This window comes from Muntiacus reevesi, chromosome 10 (assembly GCF_963930625.1).
Source record: "Muntiacus reevesi chromosome 10, mMunRee1.1, whole genome shotgun sequence".
Taxonomy (NCBI): Eukaryota; Metazoa; Chordata; class Mammalia; order Artiodactyla; family Cervidae; genus Muntiacus; species Muntiacus reevesi.
Genome location: NC_089258.1, coordinates 32,606,854 through 32,626,757, shown reverse-complemented (window position 1 = coordinate 32,626,757; position 19,904 = coordinate 32,606,854). Strand labels below are relative to the sequence as shown.

At 39.5% G+C, this 19,904-nt stretch overlaps 1 protein-coding gene across 4 annotated transcripts in view; it reads right to left on the bottom strand.

Moving 5' to 3' along the window:
- Nucleotides 1–19,571, bottom strand: part of KIAA1958 (KIAA1958 ortholog) — a 125,284-nt gene extending 105,713 nt beyond the window's left edge. For all 4 annotated transcript variants that reach the window (XM_065947055.1, XM_065947053.1, XM_065947054.1 and 1 more), the window contains exon 1: nucleotides 19,319–19,571. The gene's annotated coding sequence lies outside the window, so the exon portion shown is untranslated. The remainder of the gene's footprint in view (nucleotides 1–19,318) is intronic.
- Between the last annotated feature and the right edge of the window lie 333 nt (nucleotides 19,572–19,904).

Genomic DNA, 19,904 nt, shown 5'->3' with positions numbered 1-19,904 from the left:
CTGATCAGTGCTTCTGCTTCCTCTGCCACTCTCTTATCTGTAGGTTAAGCTTATGGGTGTTAATTTACAAAGGATGCCCACAATTTTTGACTGTAAAAATGTTCACCTAGAACCAATATATCTACTTACCTGGAGTAGACAGTGTTATGTAAGTGGTGGTAAAAGCATCAGATATATGCTGTTGTTTTATCAGACATACTAAATAATGCACAACTAATTCAAAATATCAATTTCATTCTGTCTCTAGTTACTCGAGATTATACTACATGCATTATCTTATCTACAACTGAAGGGTAGTACTTATACTCAAAGCCACTGCTAGGCTGAATTAAATTTCCTTGTAAATGATATACACGTACTTTATCTACCTCTGTCTTTTCTATTTTCCATCTTAAGAGTCTTTAAAATGTAAAAGCAATTTGAATTATCTGCTTCCTCTCTATTAGCCAATTTAATCGATCAAGCCAAGTGTAAAATAGCAAAAAACTGTTTTTACTTTGCCATTTTCCCAAACACATGAAACTTAAGAACTCTTTGATCTTAATTAAGATGACATTACCAAGGGGGCTGAAACACCTCTCCTCTATTATACTGGTCCACTTCCCACAATATTGCATAATTAGGAGCAAGAGACAAAGTGATGTATTTATATCAGCACTTACTGAAATACTGAAATACTAATTAAACGCTTTAATAATTCAACAATTACATGAACACAGTCCAATGGGAGCAAATCATTCCCATGCGGTTACTGTTTTATCAGAAACAAGCTAGTATAAAAATGTTTTTGAGCTCTAAAAGGTACATCAGTACTTGTGGCAGCAATTTTAACTGCTGGAAATGCCTGAAAGAACTGTACGACTGGAATTTATTTTCATGACCACCACACCTATGTTGCGTCTCTTACACAATATTTATTCTTCCAATAAGCAGTCACTGAACACCTATGTACCAGGCATGAAGAAAGGCAAAAATTATTATAGAAAGTTTAGAAGAGACCCAAAGATAATTCAAAACCGCAACAAGTTCCTAAAGGCCATCTATATTTGCCTCTGATAAGGCTTTTGTTATTGTCAAATAACACTTAAATACCAGAGCATGTGATGCCTCACTGTGTCCAACATGTAAAAACTAGATCATAACTTGCAGTTTGTGACAACATGGATGGATCCAGAGGGTACTGTGCTTAGTGAAATGCAGACACAAAGACAAATAGCTGTACCATCTCACTTATACGTGGAATCCAAAAAGCAAAACAAATGAACAAAGCAAAATGAAAACAGACTCACAGACATAGAGAGCAAACTGGTGACTGCCAGAGGGGAGGGGAAGAGGCTGAAGGGTTTGGCAAAATAGGTGAAGAGAATTAAGAGGTACAAACTTTCAGTAATAAAATAAACAAGCCAAGGAGGGTACAGTATACAGCACAAGGACTATAGTCAATAATACTGTAATAACTTTGTATGGGAACAAATGATTATTCAATTTACTAGAGTGACCATTTCATAATGCAGGTAGATATCTGATCAGTATGTAGTACACTTGCAACTGACATACTATTATACATCAACTTACATTTCAATTAAAAAAATTAAATGATACTTTCAAAAGGATCCTAAACAGTTTGCAATGCCATGATCATAATTTTAGACGTCAAAGAGAAACATCTAATTTGTGTTAAATCTCATGTTAGTATAATAATAGTATAGATTAGTAAAAACCACCTGATGTTCTATAGAGCAATCAACAGAGAAATAAATAACAAGTTAAAAACAGCAAGGAATGATGTTTCTTCTGCTTTCTTTGAATGTCACTTATTTTAATTCTATGATTATTTTGTTCTTATTTATTTTATAATTTTAGCTCTTACATATTGTTGTTGATCCATTTTGAGTTAATTTTCACATTATGGCAGTCACTATGGAAAACAGTATGCAAGTTCCCCCCAAAATTGAAAATCAAGTGGCCAAATGATTCAGCAATCCCATTCCTGGGCATGTATGCAGGCATAATTCATACAGAACCATCATTAAAAAAATACACGCACCCCTATGTTCACCGCAGCACTATTTATAACAGCCAAGACACAGAAACACCCAAATGTCCATCCACAGATGAACAGATAAAGAAGACCTGGTGCACACACACACACACACACACACACACTAGAATGTTACTTAAGCCATTAAAAAGAATGAAATAATGTCACCCAGAGACCGTCATACTGAGTGAAATAAGTCAGAGAAGGAGAAATATCGTATGACATCCTTTATATATGGAATCTAAAAAGAAATGATACACATGAACTTATTTACAAAACAGAAACAGACTCACAGACTTAGACAATGAACTTACGGCTGCCAGGTAGGGGGAATGACGGGGTGAAGGGTTAGGGAGTTTGGGATCAATACGTACACACTGCTCTATTTAAAACAGATAACCACCAAAGTCCTACTGTACAGCACAGGGAACTCTGCTCAATGCTAGGTGGCAGCCTGGATGGGAGGCGAGTTTGGGGGAGAACGGGTACCTGTATGTATGACTGAGTCCCTTTGCTATCCACCTGAAACTACTGCAAAACTGTCAATCGGCTATACTCCAATAAGATATAAAAAGTTAAAAAAAATTTTGTGAAATAAGTCAGAGAAAGACAAACACCACATGTCTTCACTTATATGTGGAACTTTAAAAACAAAGTAAGACAGAAAACCAAAATGAAAACAGACTCATAGAAACAGAGAACAAACTGGTGGATGCCAGAGGTGAGAGGGCTAGGGATGGGGGGTTAAACAGGTGAAGGGGATTAAGAGGTACAAACCTCCAGTAATAAAATAAGTAAGCCACAGGGATGTAATATACAGCATAAGGAATATGGTCAATAATGCTGTCATAATTTGTATAAGGACAGATGATTATTAGATTTATGGTGATCATTTCATAATGCACGAAAATGTACATCACTATGTAATAAACCTGAAACTAACATTGTACATCAACTACATACTTTTAAAGCAATAGTAAAATGGTAAGAATATATTAAAAACAAAACAAAAAACAATTCTCAAATGTTTAATAATATATATTTTTATGACATGACTTTTAGCTGCTGTCTCACCTTCCAGCTAGACTGAATCAGATTTTAAACCATCCTTACGGCATTGTACATATGCAGGGAGCAAACACAATCTATTGAAGCGAAGCAGTGTGTGTAAAGGGGCTCAATTAAATGGTGGAATGTTTCTTGTAAATTAAAGCCCTACTGAATAATCATCTTCCATGCAAATTATCTTTCATGGGGTGTTCCAACAATGTGTCATCATCATATGTAGCCACTTTAATACATGCTTATTTGTAATGCTTGACATAATGAATTCTCCCTCTTTATTCCATAGAAATGAGAATGAGAATTTAAGCTTTTTAATTTTTTCTTGCTAGACTGCCTTTGTGAGTGCACCAGTAGTGAGACACTATTTTTTCAAAACCTATAGTGCAGAAGAATGATTTATCCAGATGCACACTACTAGCACGTTTATCAGAAACTGCAGTTTAAATGGATTTCTGATGAAGAAAAAAACCATATTATCCTCTCCTCCCTTCAACAAAGTAAAATTTCCCTGGATGCCCATAAGCTCACTCTCCTAATCCTTATCTCAAATCTTTAAGGTTTCTATCCTTAGAGAAAAAGTCATATGCTAAAACATAAATACACAAAATAGAATTTGTTAGCATAATGCATCAGGGGTCCACATATTTCCTAAAATTTATATAAAATCAATGCTGCATGTGCAAGTGGGCACTTTCTGAGAAGGCAGCTTTTTATTCTTTTCAAAAAATATTTTATTGAAATATTACTGACTTATAACATTGTGTTAATTTCTGCTGTGCAGCAAAGTGATTCAGTTTTATATGTATACACATACACATTCTTTTTTCATATTAATTATCTACTATGGTTTATCACACGGTATTGAATATAGTTCCCTGTGCTACACACAGTAGGACCTTGCTGCTTGAGAATGCAAAGTTTTTAATATGATTCCTAAAGGGGTGAAAAAAAGACAAAAAGATTAAGAATGAACAAGTTAAGCTGAAAGATACACTCTCACAGAGTCACAGTTGATGGTACAAGTACAGAAAGTTTGACTGATGTCCAACAGATACAAATTTAGTTCCCTAGGTGCTAACATGCTACATGTTTATCACACAGAACAAAGATTTCTACTCAAAAGGATCAAATTAAAATACTCATAGTCATTTCTTTTTTTTTTTTTTTTTTTAGTTCTACCATTTTATCGCTACCAACCCATTTCCCTCCATCCTCATGCACACATGCTCAGTCATGTAATCCCATGGACTTCACCCTGCCAGACTCCTCTGTCCATGGACTTTTCCAGGCAAGAATACTGGAGTGGGTTGCCATTTCCTTCTCCAACACAGTCATTTCTTTAAACCTAAAGAGAGATCCCACACATCCTTCCTAAACACTCCAGATTAATTATAAGCATTTGAAGTATCACCTGAAGCCCTGAAAAGAATAACTGACAAGGGTGTTAAAGGGGGACTCTGAGTCATATCTGAGGACAAGAGCCTGGTGTACCAGCAGAAGGCTGGTCAAGAGAGGCTAATTCAGCGGCACAGTTTCATGTTTCATGAAGGTCTCTGTAAACATAAGGTTTCCTTCTCCCTCCCCCTAAATGGTCCTAAAAGTCCTTAGCTTAACTATTAACTAAATCATAAACACTAAACTGCATTTTAAAAAACTTCTCAGAAGTCTTTCCAATCACTTTAATATAATGAACTAGAAAAATTCCCAGGAACCTTTAGGTTCAATTAAATACCACAACTGCTACAACAGCAATATACTACCGAGCATTTCAGTACCCGAGTCCTGTTAGGAACTCACTACCAAAACCACAGCACTTCTAGTTAATAAGCACAATTCCCAGGCTCTATTCAAAATTAATGTGCCCACAGGAACCCTAAGCAACAATGCATGATTTTGTAAGGAAGGCAGAACTTTCTTATAAAGCTAGTGTGGCAGAAACACTGCTGACTGTATTTGCATTGATCCAAATATGTTTAAAAAAAAATTTTTTTTTAAAGCAGCTTGAGGAAGGACTACTTCTGAAGATATAGCACTGAACAATATCAACATTGCAAAAAAATTTTAGTTTTTTCTGAATGAGTATAAAGCAACAGAATCTTATGCAATCCACAAATAGGCAAACACACAAAATACATTAGGGACATTCTGTGTGTGTAAAACTATCTTTAACGAAAATAAAGAACACAAAGAAAAACACAATTAACTTTTTTTCCCTGCATTTTTAAAAATAAAATGTCACAATACTCTGTAAGTTTTATTTTTCATATTTCAAACTTTACCAAAAGCTTTCCCATATGATATTTTGGAAACTGTCATTTTCTAGAAAAAAAATTTAAATTGTTAATTCTTAAATACAACCATTATGTGAGCTCAATGGCCTTCAGCCTGTCTTGAGTTTAGGGAACAGCCAAATACTAGAATTCTGGTTATATACCTCAGAGGGCCGAGTCACAGCCTCACGCATCACTCTCTATTTGATCCCCTTGTCCTACTGGGTCCATTTAAACAGAGTTCTTTACTGTCCTGACCTACATACTCACAAAGCAAAGTTCTCACACGCTCCAGTAAACAAGCAACCTTTCCCAGTGGTGGCTGGACACTGTCCTTTACCTTTTACCACTCATTCTGCCCCACGTTTCACCACGTGACCCACTTAGACCTAAGACAAGTTTCTCCTACTGAAATAAAAATAAACATTATTTTCCATGAACTCTGATAACCATCTGAGGGTTTATAGTGTAAGTGCTACAATTGTTGTTGTTCAGTCGTTCAGCCGTGTCTGACTCTTTGCGACCCCATGGACTGCAGCACGCCAGGCTTCCCTATCCTCCACCATCTCCCGGAGCTTGCTCAAACTCATGTCCACTGAGTTGGTGATGCCATCCAACCATCTCGTCCTCTGTCGTACCCTTCTCCTCCTGCCCTCAATCTCTCAGCATAGTGTGAGTGCTACAAGAGCACACTGTTTAAAGTCACTGTGCTAATTAAAACGATTAGGCTGTGGTGCTGAAGAAGACTCTTGAGAGTCCTTTGGACTGCAAGGAGATCATACCAGTCAGTCTTGAAATTAACCCTGAATATTCACTGGAAGGACTGATGCTGAAGCTCCAGTACTGTGGCCACCAGATGCAAAGAACTGACTCACTGGGAGAGACCCCTATGTTGGGAAGGGTTGAGGGCAGGAAGAGAAGGGGGCCACAGAGGAAGAGACGGTTAGATAGAATCAACGACTCAAGGACAAGAATTTGAGCAAACTCAGGGAGACAGTGCGACGGAGGAGCCTAGCGTGCTGCATGTAGTCCACGGGGTCACAGAGTCAAACACGACTTAGCAACTGAACAACACATTCTCAATGAATTCCTATATGCCAGCTGTGAGGTCCAAGTACAGAGGTGCACACAGACGCTCAATAATACAAGTGTCTGTTGGCCTTGATTTTCTCTAGGACCTAGAGTTTAAATGCCTTCCCTTGTGGACACCTAAACCTCAATAATAATCTGTCCTATATGCCTCACATTCTGCTCACATACATTCATTTAATGTTCACAACAGCTCTGTGAGGTATATACTTAGTACGCTGTGTGCTTCAGTCGTGTCCAACTCTTTGTGACCCTGTGGACCGTAGCCCGCCAGGCTCCTCTGTCCATGGGCTTCTCCAGACAAGAATACTGGAGTGAGTTGCCATTTCCTTCTCCAATACTTAGTATTATATCCTTTTTATAAATGTGAACTAAAGCACAGAGAAGTTAAGCACCAATAAGGACCAGAAACAAAATTCAAACCCATGCAGTCTGAGTTCCAGATCCAAGTTCTTAACCATGGTGCTAGTCAAAAAAATTCATTACTATCACCATATTTGCTACAACAGTTCTGTGCTGAGAAGGTATCAACAGAACAGATTTAGACATTATTATTTGCAAGGATTTTCAATTTAAAACTTAGGTAAATTATTAATCATAAAAATCACTAAAGTGTTAGAAAACTTCAGATAAAATGGTGCTGAAGCATAAAAACACCTACAAAAAAGAACTAGAAGCCCAAGTTCTTTCTCTCCTCTTGATCGTTTTCTTATTCATAAAATACAGGGGCTAAAATGTAAAACAGATCATTCCTACAATGTACAAACACAGAAAAATTAATCATTAAAAAAACAGCTATACAGAACTCCTTGCAGCCCCAGTGATTAGAACTCCTAGCTTTCATTGCCAAGGGCCCGGGTTCAATCCCTGGTTGGGGAGCTAAGATTCAGCCATGTACGTGTGGGTGTGTGGGTGAGTGAGTGTGTGTGTGTGTGTGTGTGTGTGTGTGTGTGTGTGTGTGTGTGTGTGTGTGTCTGTCTGTCTGTCTTAGTCACTCAATCATGTTCGACTCTTTGTGACCCATGAACTGTAACCCACCAGGCTCCTCTGTCCATGGAATTCTCCAGACAAGAATACTGCAGTGGGTAGCCATTCCCTTCTCCAGGAGATCTTCCAAACCCAGAGATCAAGCCAGGATCTCCTGCATTGCAGGTGGATTCTTTACCAGCTGAGCCACTAGGGTAGAACAGCCAAAAAAAAAACCCCAAAATGTAGCAACTCCTCAGATGATTCAAGACACTGCTGCCTACCAGCAGATTATAATCAACTTCAGGAGGATCTAAAGTACTCAATTTCTAAAGTATTCAAAGACAAAGATATCCTTTAAGTTTCTTTAAAATCCTTTCAAGTTTTAAAATATGTTTACTATAAAATATAGCCAAATTATAAGCATTGGTGCTATAGTGGTGAGCATAGCTGCCTTCCAAATTATAGAACATTTAACAAAAAGAAAAATATAATTCACAACCCAGGACATTAGCATTTTAGGGTATTTTCTTTCAATCTTTTCCTTATGCATTCCTTTACGTAACTATCATTATTAAACAGAGAAAGAGGGAGGGAAAGTAGAAGAGAGAAAGAGATTTTTTTTTTAACCTGAACAACTTATAGTAGGGATTTTTCATGCTGCCACAAAGCCCTACATGATCTGTCATCACCCAAACCCCCAATAACCTGTCCAAGATCATCCCTTGTAACTCTTGCCTCCTCCTCTCTATAGCAGCCCTTTGCCTTATTGCTATTCCAAGAACACCAGAGTCACATTTCCAACTCTGGCCTTTTGTACTTTCTGCTTCCTCTGCCTCAGATGTTCTTCCTCCATCTACCTCAGTGTCAAGTCCACACACTTATTTTAGGTCCTTGCTCAAAAGCCATTTTCTCAGTGAAGTCTTCTTTAGCAACTGAAATGTCAAGCCTTCACCCTGAAATGTTTCACATCTCCCTTCCCCACTTTACTTTTTTCCATCTTAGCACTTACCCCTTCTGTGTTATTTTCCATATTTATCTTGTTTATTCTGTCTCCTTTACTGAAAGTTCAATGAGGAAAGGAATTTTTCTACTAATTTCCTGACACTTAGAAAATTGCCTAAAATAGAAAATGCCCAATAAATATTTGCTGGATGAATAACCTCTATAATCACCATTTTAAATGGCTATGTTCTATCTAGTCTATCAAATGTTTACACCAGGATTTATCTAATAATTTCCCTTATGATGGACATATTGGTTATTGCCAATCTTGCACTATTCTATATAATGCTTTATTGCAAGGATCATCAAGTTTTTTCTGGAGAGGGTTAGGTGGCAGACGTTTTCTGTAACAACTTAAATTTGCCACTAAAACAGCACAAAAACAGCCACAGACAAGGAACGCCAGTGACTGGACTGGGGCTGCATCAGGCCAGATTTAGCCTGTGGTCCCTGGTCTCTGCTTCCCTCAATCCATTTCTGCAGTATCTTTCCCTATCGTTGCAATTACCAGAATCACTAGATAAATGGGTATGAATACATTTGTGGGTCTTGATATATTTTATCAAACTGCTTTTCAAAATGATTACCATGAGGAAGAGAAGAACAGAGCCACACTGATGGTGGTGGCGTCAACAGATACGACTACTGTGAAAAACAAACAGTATTGACCAAAGCGGAACATATATACCCCATTCCTCAGCAGTCAGAGTATCTGTTTTTCTTCAGAAAGGCTGTGTCAGATACTGAAAGGAATACAAGAGGTTCTGCAGGGGTGCTGATAACACTGCTTATTGACCACAGTGCTAGTCAGGTTCGATCTGTAAAAATCTACCAACGGTACACATGACACATTCATTTTTGGATGTAAATTATACTGCAAAGGGGTTCATAACGTGCCATCCCCTAAAACATGTTGCTTTGACATACTGATTATTTTGAACTGATGGCATCTGAGAATCATCAGATGCACAAAAGGCTCTCTGACCTCCTTCTTTCTAACTAAAAGCAGGTCATAAAAGTTTCCCATGAGAAAGATGCCCTCTTTATACAGGAAAAGAAGAACATCTTATCACTGGTAACTAGGAGTCAATGCCAGAATGGATCTAAACAAACAAACCTACTAAAAAACCCTTATCTTCAATTAAAGGTCCCCCATTTACTTCCTAGTCTGACAATTTACAGGCCCTAGTTAAAACTCCTTTGCCTCACCTCTTCTCTACAAATTTATCATTTGTTAAAAATACACAAAAGCTCTCGATCCCAACTGCTTCTCTGGGTCTTCAATTTCCTTGTGAAGACTCCTGTGTGCAGATAAAAATATTAGACAAATTTGTATGCTTTTCTCCTATTCATCTGTCTTGTATCAGTCTAACTCTTAGGCCAGGAGTTGCATTAGTCTTTCCTTAGATTAGCAGTAAGAAAAGAGAACTCGGGGGGGCAGTGAAAAAATCTTGACAATGTCTCCACTATCTGCTTGGATTCATCCAGATGCCAGGAGATGATTCCTCTGGCAAATTGCCAAAAGCAACTGAAATGCCACCTTTACTTAAACTACACGTGGGGTCCATTTTCATTAAAAAGGATTAAAATCTTAAGTTTTGTTCAGGAGTTAAATTTTAGTCATATAGAAATGCTGTAATCTAGAGTTTCTTGTTTTTTTTTTCAAGATGCCACATAAAGAATATTATTGAATCATAATTGTCATGAAAATGTTAACAACCTAAGTTAGAAAAGAATTAAACTCTCTGAAGCAAATATATAAGGGCTTATTATATATATATATATATATACACACACACATATACATATATATAAAATAAAACAGACAAACTACAAAAGTTGTTAAATTACTGCTTATCTTCTTTTTAAACCCACACAGATACCTGTCCTTCGCAATCAATAAGAAAAAAAATAATAATATCCAATCTAATAACAAAAAGCCATTCAAAGAAGGAATAAGAAGTTCTAAGCAAGCAGGATAGTGGCAGAAGCTTAGTTTTGGACTCTCCTCAAATCTACTCATAAAAACAGATGGAGCAGACCAAGATACAGACCCACACATATGCTCAACTAACTTTTTACAAAGGTGCAAAAGCAATTCAATGGAGGAAGGACAGCCTTTTCAACAAATGCTACAGGAGTAACTGGACATCCATAGGCAAAAATGAACCTCGACCTAAACTTCACACCTTAAATAAAAATTAGCACAAATTGGATCATACACTTAACTGCAAAACAACACAGGAGAAAACCTCTGAGATTTAGGGCTAGGCAAAGAGTTTTTAGACTTGAACCAAATGCAAAATCCATAAAAGGAAAAATTGGTAATACTAAAAGTTTTGCTCTGTGAAAGCCCATGTGAAGAGGATCAAAAGACAACTATAGACTAGAAGAAAGGATCTGCAAACCAAATCTCTGACAAAGGATTAGTATCTAAAACATATAAAGAACTCTCAAAAGAGTAAAACAAGCAAACAAAAAAATCCAGTTAGAAAACAGACAAAAGACATAAACAGACATTTCACAGAAGAGGATATACAGATGGCAAATAGGCATATGAAAAGATGTATAACATCAGCCATTAAGAAAATGCAAATTAAAACCACAATATTATTAAACACACATCAGAACAGTTAAAATAAAAAATAGCAACAACACCAAATGCTAACAATGATGGGGAGAGATTGGATCACTTATGTACTGCTGGTGGGAATATAAAATGGTACAGTCACTCTGGAAAAGTTTGGTAGTTACTTAAAAAATTAAACCTGTGGAGTCCCCTGGTAACACAGTGATTAAGAATCTGCCTGCCAATGCAGGGGACATAGGTTTCATCCATGGTCCAAGCACTAAGACCCCACCAGCTGGGGGGCAACTAAACCTATGTGCTACAACTAGAGAGTTTGTGCACCGCACCAAAAGATCCCACAGGAGGCAACAAAGATTCCATGTGCCACAACTAAGACCCAACACAGCCAAGTAAAAAACATTAAAAGAAGAAAAAAATATAGCAAATATAAAAAATTAAAATAAAAAGAATTTGAAGGAAGAGACATAAAAGATAAGCAAAGAAGATCCAACATAAATTTAACAGAAGACCTCAAAGAAGAAAATAAAAAGAATGAAAATGAATAAATACTAAAATATAGAACTGATGAAAATATTTATTTAAAAAAATTGAGCCAACATAATAAAACACACTGTATATTTGGAAAACTTAACAGCACACACATTTAAGATATATTCTAGTAAAATTATCTGCCTTTAAAGATAAGGGGAAAAGGTCTTTTGGGCATCTAGGGGAAAAGATAAGACACTTAAAAAGAAAGAAAATCATACTGGTATTAGACTTTGACAACAATATTTTTTATCAGAATACAACAAAGTAAGACTTGGCAAACTACAGCTTATGGGTCAAATATAGCCAACTTTCCAGTTCTGTAAATAAAGTTTTGATTGGAACACAGACATCCTTGTTCATTTATATATTCCCTAAGGCTGCTTTTGCACTGATGCTCATGTTCACGCTGAGTTGTGTCTGACTCTTTACGAGCCCATGGACTATAGACCCCCAGGCTCCTCTGTCCATGGAATTTTCCAAGCAAGAATATTGGAATGCACTGCCATTTCCTACCCAGGGGACCTTTCTGACCCAGGGACTGAACCTGTCCGTGTCTCTTGCATTTCCCGCACTTGGCACATGGATTTTTTTGCAGTGATACGGCACAGTTAAATAATTGTGACAGTGACCTATGGCCCACAAAGTATAAAATAATTACTATTTGGTCTTTTTAAGAAAATATTTGCCAAATCCTAAAACACAATAGCATATTTAAGATTCTTGAGGGAAGAAAACGCAGGCCAAGTAATTATATTCAGACAAACTGACCTTCAAGTACAAAAGCCACAGATAAACAGTTTTAAATATGACAGATAATATTCACATGAGCTATTTATGAGGATTCATTGAGTTTCAGACTATCAAATGATTACAGAAGGCTTAACATAAGGACTTATGCTATAAACTGAATATATGCAACTGTAGAACTAAACCAATGATGGGCAAAGGAGACAGAGTAGTATGTGATTTGTTTGAGGCAAACAGCAGAACTGAGAAATCTTGGGAAGCAGGAATTGACTGATTCAGGAGCTTGATTATATATGGAAAATAGGACTGAGAATAAGGGAGAAGTCACAGATAACGCCTCAATTTCTGGACTGGGAAAATGGATGGAAAGAAGAACCATTCACTAAGCTAGGGAATACAAGAAAAGACACGGATTTTAAGAGAAAGGTAAGTCAAGTTTGGGGCATGCTGAATGTGAAGTGTTTGTGGAATATCAAATGACTGTGTCCAATTGGTTGGTACATACATCTGGAATTCAGTAGAGATGCCCTGAGTGGTTATCAAGATTCAAGAGTCATCAGCCAAGGAAGGTGTGAAGTGATCAGAATGGTGTGTAATTTACCAAGCAAGTTATCAAGACCAGTATCTGAAAAACACCGCCAAAAGAAACAGGTTCTTAGAATTTGTAAGAACACAGCAACAGCAGTTTCATCATATTTGGCTACATGAGATTCTCTTGCATTTGAAACCAATGATTAAGACTTTTCTACTTAAAAATATCCAAAATAAAGCATTTAAAAATAATATGAAGTGTGAATAAAAACAAAAGAAAGCCTTTAACTACCCATTTTGGTTATTTTTAAGGCATACAAAGTTGATGATGTTGCTGTCTATTGGGCCCTGCACTCAGCTGAAAAAATGCTGAGTAAAAAGGTATTAAAAAGATGAAAACTACTATAAAATCACACACAGAGTGATGTATGTATGTATGAAAGACAAAATGAGTGAAAGTCGCTCAGTTGTGTCCAATTCTTCGTAACTCCATGGACTGTAACCCGCCAAGCTCCTCTGTCCACGGAATTCTCCAGGCAAGAATACTCAGAGTGGGCAGCCATTTTCTCCTCCAGGTGGATCTTCCCCACCCCGGGATCAAACCCAGGTCTCCTGCAACGCCGGCAGATTCTTTACCATCTGAGCCACCAGGGAAACCCATGAAAGACAACTGTGAAAGAACAGGCTATTATGAGCTGTAACTGTGTTCTCCCCATTCATACACTGATGTCCTAACCCCCAGTACTTCAGAAGCAGACTATATTTGGAGATCGGGCCTTAAAGAGGGCATTAAGATAAAATGAGGTCATTTAGGTGAGTCCTAAGGATACAGAATGATGTCTCATCAGAAGAGAGATTAGGACAGAGAGAGGCACATAGGAAGGACCATGTGAAGATATCTTAGGAAAACAGGTATCTACAAGCCAAAGAGAGAGGCCTTAGAAGAATCCAACGTGGCCAACATCTTGATCTGGGACTTAAAGCGTTCAGAACTGTAAAAAATGAATAAATTTTTGTTAAGTGACCCAGTCTGTCTTACTTTGTTTCAGCAGCCCTTGCAAATGAATACAGGCTGGAGAGAGAGAAGAGTGTCTTAGCTGGGTAAGAGTTCACAGATTATCAATATGATAATAATCCAGTAAGTATGAAGCCTCAAAACAGCAAAGTAGAGCTTTTTCTATGTGGTGACTATGGCTTATATACAGCAATAAAAATGTTCAACCAGCAAGTATTTACAAGGGAAAACAGGGAAGATATTGGCAAGGGAAAAGTGAAGGGATGTGACACTGGCAATTAGAAGAGCACAGAAAAGGTTAAAGGGTCAGTTTTGAAAAAAACCAAGAAGAGACAGACAAATTCAGCCAAGATGTGCCCTATTCCTGAAATCTGAATTAAGTAAAAACATAAATAAAATAATCCAAAAACAATTCAGCCAAGCAAGGGAGAGTGAAGTGAAGTGTTAGTTGCTCAGTCGTGTCTGACTCTTTGCGACCCCATGGACGGCAGTCTACCAGGCTCCTCTGTCCATGGAAGTTTTCTAGGCAAGAATACTGGAGTGGGTTGTCAATTCCTTCTCCAGGGGATCTTCCTGACCCAGGGATAGAAACCAGGTCTCCTGCACTGTAGGCAGATTCTTTACCATCAACTGAGCTATGAGGGAAGCCCTATTTATAAAACAAAGTCTTTCAGGGTTTCCATACTGGAGTGTGTAGCCTTTCCCTTCTCCAGGGTATCTTCCCAACCTAGGGATTGAACCCAGGTCTCCCGCATTGCAGGCGGATTCTTTACTTGCTGAACCACAAGGGAAGCCCAAGAATACTGGAGTGGGTAGCTTATCCCTTCTCCAGTGGATCTTCCCAACCCAGGAATCGAACCGGGACCTCATGCATTGCAGGCGGATTCTTTATCAACTGAGCTATCAGGGAAGCCCAAAGGGGGCAACTCTGGATAATTCTCCAGAATTCAAAAGAAATGTTTTTTTTAAATTTCAGCTAATGGAATCCTTGATGATTAACAAATAAAAATCAATTTTCAGGCATGAAATGAAAAGATACTTGCAATGGGTATTAAAAGATAGACAGCAAAAGGAGAAGGGGACAGCAGAGGATGAGATGGTCATATAGCATCACCAACTCAATCGACATGAGTCTGAGCAAACTCTGGGAGACAGAGAACGACAGGGGAGACTGGTGTGCTGCAGTCCAAGGGGTCTCAAAGAGTTAGACACGCCTTAGCCACTGAACAAAAACAACAATTTATGGAATTCTTTGGAAGCTATTTGTGTGGGTTTTAAAAAAAAAAAGCAAAACAAACAAACAAAAAAACAAACAGGTAACAATTACTAGCAATTGCACTAATTCTTGCCCAGCATACAGAGGCCCAAGAGGAAAGTAAGGTGGAAGGGAAAGTTTTTCTCCAACCTGAAGACCTGCTCTCTGATGCCGGGCCAGTCCACATTCAAGCAGATCAGAGGGGGGAAAGGCTAGGAGAAAAATCCACCATTTTATGGTAAGACTTTTAATGTTTTAAAAAGTTTCTTAAATGATTTAATGCCTTCTTAGAAGTTTTTAAAAGTTCTTTTTCACATAAAGTTGCACAATTTATCTTTTGAGACATCTTTTGATGCTACTTTTCTTTCATTACAAAAGGAACAATTGCTGATGTCCTAGACCACATCCCTTTACTTTCTATATTAAGTGTGATAAAGTGTTTCTGAAATACATCTTCTTTGTCACTAGAGACACTGGTTTTACCAATATGCAATACTCAAAAATCTCTTTGGCTGTTTAAGTGTGAGACTGTGCAAGACAAACCCGAATAATGCTGCATAAATTGCCTTCCTCTAGAAAAGGGTATTAAACTTTGTTGACACTGGCTACAAAATAAAATGCAAAAATTTGCATTTTCAGTACTTTTAGTTTCTTGACCTTTATTTGAATTTGAGAGTAAGCCTTACCAAACAACAGAATTTACACTGTAACTAGCCAACCGCAGTCCTCATTATGGAATCTATGCAGGGCATCTGTTACCTAGGAAACAGAAGAGCGCACAGGCAGAGTGCAATTCCAGTATAGTTAAAGAATTCTCCAATCATGCTGGTAAATAAAGTCCATAAATCAACTAATCAGAAGCTAAGTCAAGAAGTACCACAGAAGGGTTAAGCTCTATGGAAACTTTTTTCAAGGCAAAAAAGAAAACCTGTGGGGTTTCTTCAGGCAACTATGTGGATCGCTTCAGTAAATATTATGAGCAGGTTTCTTTACAAACACAAACTGTCAAAAAATAAACTGTTCAAAATAAATGGCTTCTCTCCAGTCTTCAGCTTCTCTATTTTTGACAGTATTTAAGAGAAAAAGCTTCTTTAGAGCCAGCCTCATACATCTGGTAGCAGAATATTAATCCAAGAATGAATCCTGCATTTTTCCATGAGAAGCAAGAGTATGTACTGCTCTTAAACAATGCAGGGTGGTAAAGGCTGGAATGAGAGGTCACTGTCCGCACCTCTGACAGTCAGGCCTGCTTCCCCAATCTACAAAAGGCTGCCTGAAAAGAACCTGAAAGTCACAGAACTTATATAAAGAATATAATTGTTAACTTTGCAGCTTTCCCCGTGGTGATTACTAATGATAACACTAGCCATTTGCGGGTTCCAGGTAACATAAAGTGGCCATTCTGAGTGTCCTTTAATGGCAACACACTAATAATTCACAAACAGGAAAAGACTAGAAAAGCCTATGGATTTTAAAGCCTTTCAAATTTAACCATGGACAACTCAAGTGTTTTAAAAAAAAAAAAAAAAGAAAACTGATAAATACCAGATCCTACTACTCAGCTACATTTAAAATCCAGATTTGCACAAATTCACAATTTCTGGAAGTAGCATTTGTCATAATATCAAAAGCAACAGAAAAAGTTTAAACCATGAGATGTGAGAAATAATTTACATCTTCCTAAACACCAATATACCAGAAGAAAAATTAGTTGAAATATGAAAGATTATTTGGAACACTCTGATAAACTGAAACAGTACTGTTAATTATAAAAAAGCAAAATATTTAATAGAAATATCTACATATCACAGTCAAAAAAACAAAAACAGGCAAGAAATCTAGGTGTTTCCTTTTAGCCAGCCCAAATAAATACTCCATGCCAATCCCAGAAAACTGTTAAGACACAGCTGTAACTCTGCCAAGCAATTCTCAATGCAAGGCCACACTTTCTTAATGTTTAGTTTACACAGTGACTCTTTGTTAAACCTTAACGCTACAACTGAGAGCCCTGTAAACCAATACAATGTGTTAGCTTACCTTTCTTAATACTGGGAAGAGCTGATGAGGAGTTGTGTATCTGAGAGATGAAACCCTGGGAGTGTTTTAGAACTCCATTCCATCATTCATGATAAAACCTGAACAAATTTCCATACTTAACCTCTTTGGGCCATCCTTATTAGAAAAGGAAGAGGCATCCTGCTCAAGGGTTTTACCAGTGCCTGGTAGGGAGCCCTGTGCAGAGTTTAAATTCATTTCTTTAATCTAGAACAGAAGTCAAAGCAGGAACTAATCAAAGAGGCTAGCATGGTCTTTGTTAGATACAGCCTCTTCTAAGTTTTAAGAGTACAATAATGTACACTCCAGGCATGTACAAAATTAGGCATGCAATAATATTAATCTGTTAATGTAAAACTAGGACAAGAATCTAGGATACCTTTTTCTCCTAGAAAAAGACCACCATTTTAGGCATACTTAAACTGTCTCCTCTTTATAATGACAAAAATCAGTTTGCCCAACTGACGCTACTGTATATTGTTTTCTGACGAATTTCTACATCTTATTAAAAAAAATTTAAATAGCAAATATTTTTCCATCATCATAATATTCCTTCATGTTTGGATGATAATACTTTCTATTTTTTAAGAAAGATTCCATTTCCTACAAATAGCTATAGATATAACTTAGTGTCCACAAAACTTTTTTTCCTTAATCTCCTTGGTAATCATCAGATTTAAGTTTGTCAGTAAGGATTCTCACACAATAGGCAAAAAAACAAAGAAACAAACAAAAAAAACCTCCAGAAATGAGCAGGTAGACAGAGGTTAATACAAAGATATAAACCCATACCTGCGTTAAAAATCTGAACAATTAATTTTCTGGGCACTCACTCAACTTTATTATTTGAGTATCTAAAAATACATAGCAACCGCCCATAAAAAACTGAGATAAATAATATAAATCAGAAATATCACCCACGATACTTTTCAAAAATTTCATCCACCATATACAACCCAATAGGTTATAAACAGAGAATATAGAAATACAGCTAATAAAACAGGGAAAGCACAATCACAGGGGGAAATGATTACTTCTAACATTCATGTTCTCCCCATATGTCGTGAAAGGTCTCATATCTTAAATCAGCGAAAATAAAGATTTTAGCCTGAACAGAAAGCTAGATAATTGTTTATCGCACTCCAGTTTAACTAACCTCCACTAGGCAAGCTGTCTCTACCTGATTTGCTTGTTAACTATTTAATAGGTAGAAGATTCTGTCATGTTAATCCTAAGAGGTCTGGGAAATAACAAAACTTTACCCCCTAAAGTTATATATATACAAATATACATGTATGTAAAATCACAGCCATAGTCATCTTTTATTTCTTGCCTTTAAGTCCCCACTTAATCTTTAAAAAACGAAAAAGAAAAACGGAAAACTACCAGAAAACTACAAAACGTTCTTTGATTTTGATGTGATTTTCGTCAGCCCAACCTCCTCCTACCGAGGGAAATCTGTATCTCGATGTATTTGATAACAAACACAAACCAGTGTGCGCAGCCTCAGACCGGGTGGGGGGCGGAAGAGCCCTTCGGAGAAAGCCCTCCTCCGCTAGAAACAATAAATAAGGGACCGAAGCGATGCACGTTCCTTCACACACGCCCCAAAACGCATCTCGGCGAGCCTCGCGCGAGGGGAAACAAGTCGGGCAGAGCTCCGAAAACACCTCTCTCCCTCTCTCTCCCGTAACCTCCTCGAGACTTGGAAACTAAGAGAGCAGATCTTTTCTCTCCGCTTCCCGCCCTCCTGCCCACCTCCAACAGACCCTAGAGCCGGAGGGGGCGAGCCAGACTCGCAGCGCGCCCGCGGCCGCTGCGACAGGAGACAGCCGGCGGCGGGCCGGCCCCGGAGCGACAGCCCAGAGCCGCGGCCGCCGCCGCCGCTCGCCCGGTCGCCGGAGGTCCCTTCCCGCCCCCCCTGACCGTCGCAGGCGACGTCCGGCCGCCGGCTCTCAGCCTGACTCTCGCCTTTCCACGCCCCCGCCCCCCCAGCCCCGCAGAGGAACAAAAGGAGGGTTCAGCCGGGTCACCGCTAGGCCGCCGAGGGGGCGGCGGCGCGGACTCCAGCGCGGCCGCCCCCCACACAAAGGGGCTGCCCACCCCGGGGCGCGGCGTCGGCGCGTCGTTCCCGCCCCGCGCACGGGCTCTCACCCACCTGCAGGTGTCTGTGCGTCTGTCCATAGGAACGCGGGCAGCGAGGGGGGCCTGCGGGAGCCGGGCAGAGCGGGCTGGACGGGGCGGGACGGAGGGGAGGGACAGAGGGAGCGCGGCCGCAGGGTCGGGGAGCGAAGGCAAGGGGAACGGGGAAGGCCGCCGGCTCGCCACGGACAGCGGGGCGGGGGGCGGGGGGCGCCAGCCTGACTCGGCCGACCGGCGCGCGCCGCTCCGTGCGCCCCGGGCTCCGCGCGCCGGGCTCGGAGCGCGGCGGGCAGGCGGGGGGCGGGGCGCGGGCGGGGCGGGGCCGGCGCGCGGGGCGGGGGCTCGGACCCCGGGCTCCAGCCGGCACCGGAAACGCGCCGTGGTCCGCGAGACCCACAGGAAGTGTGTAACGGCACCTCCCACGACGCGCACCGAGCGAACGGCCGTCGCTGCCCGGAGGCGGTGTGGACCGACCTTCCTGCTACACACACACACGCGCGCGCACGAGCTCGGTCTCCGCAGCCCGACAGGTGTGGGAGCCACGATCCCCACTGCGTTCTCAAGTGGGCAGCACCCCTTTCCGGCCCGATTCCCGGGCCAGC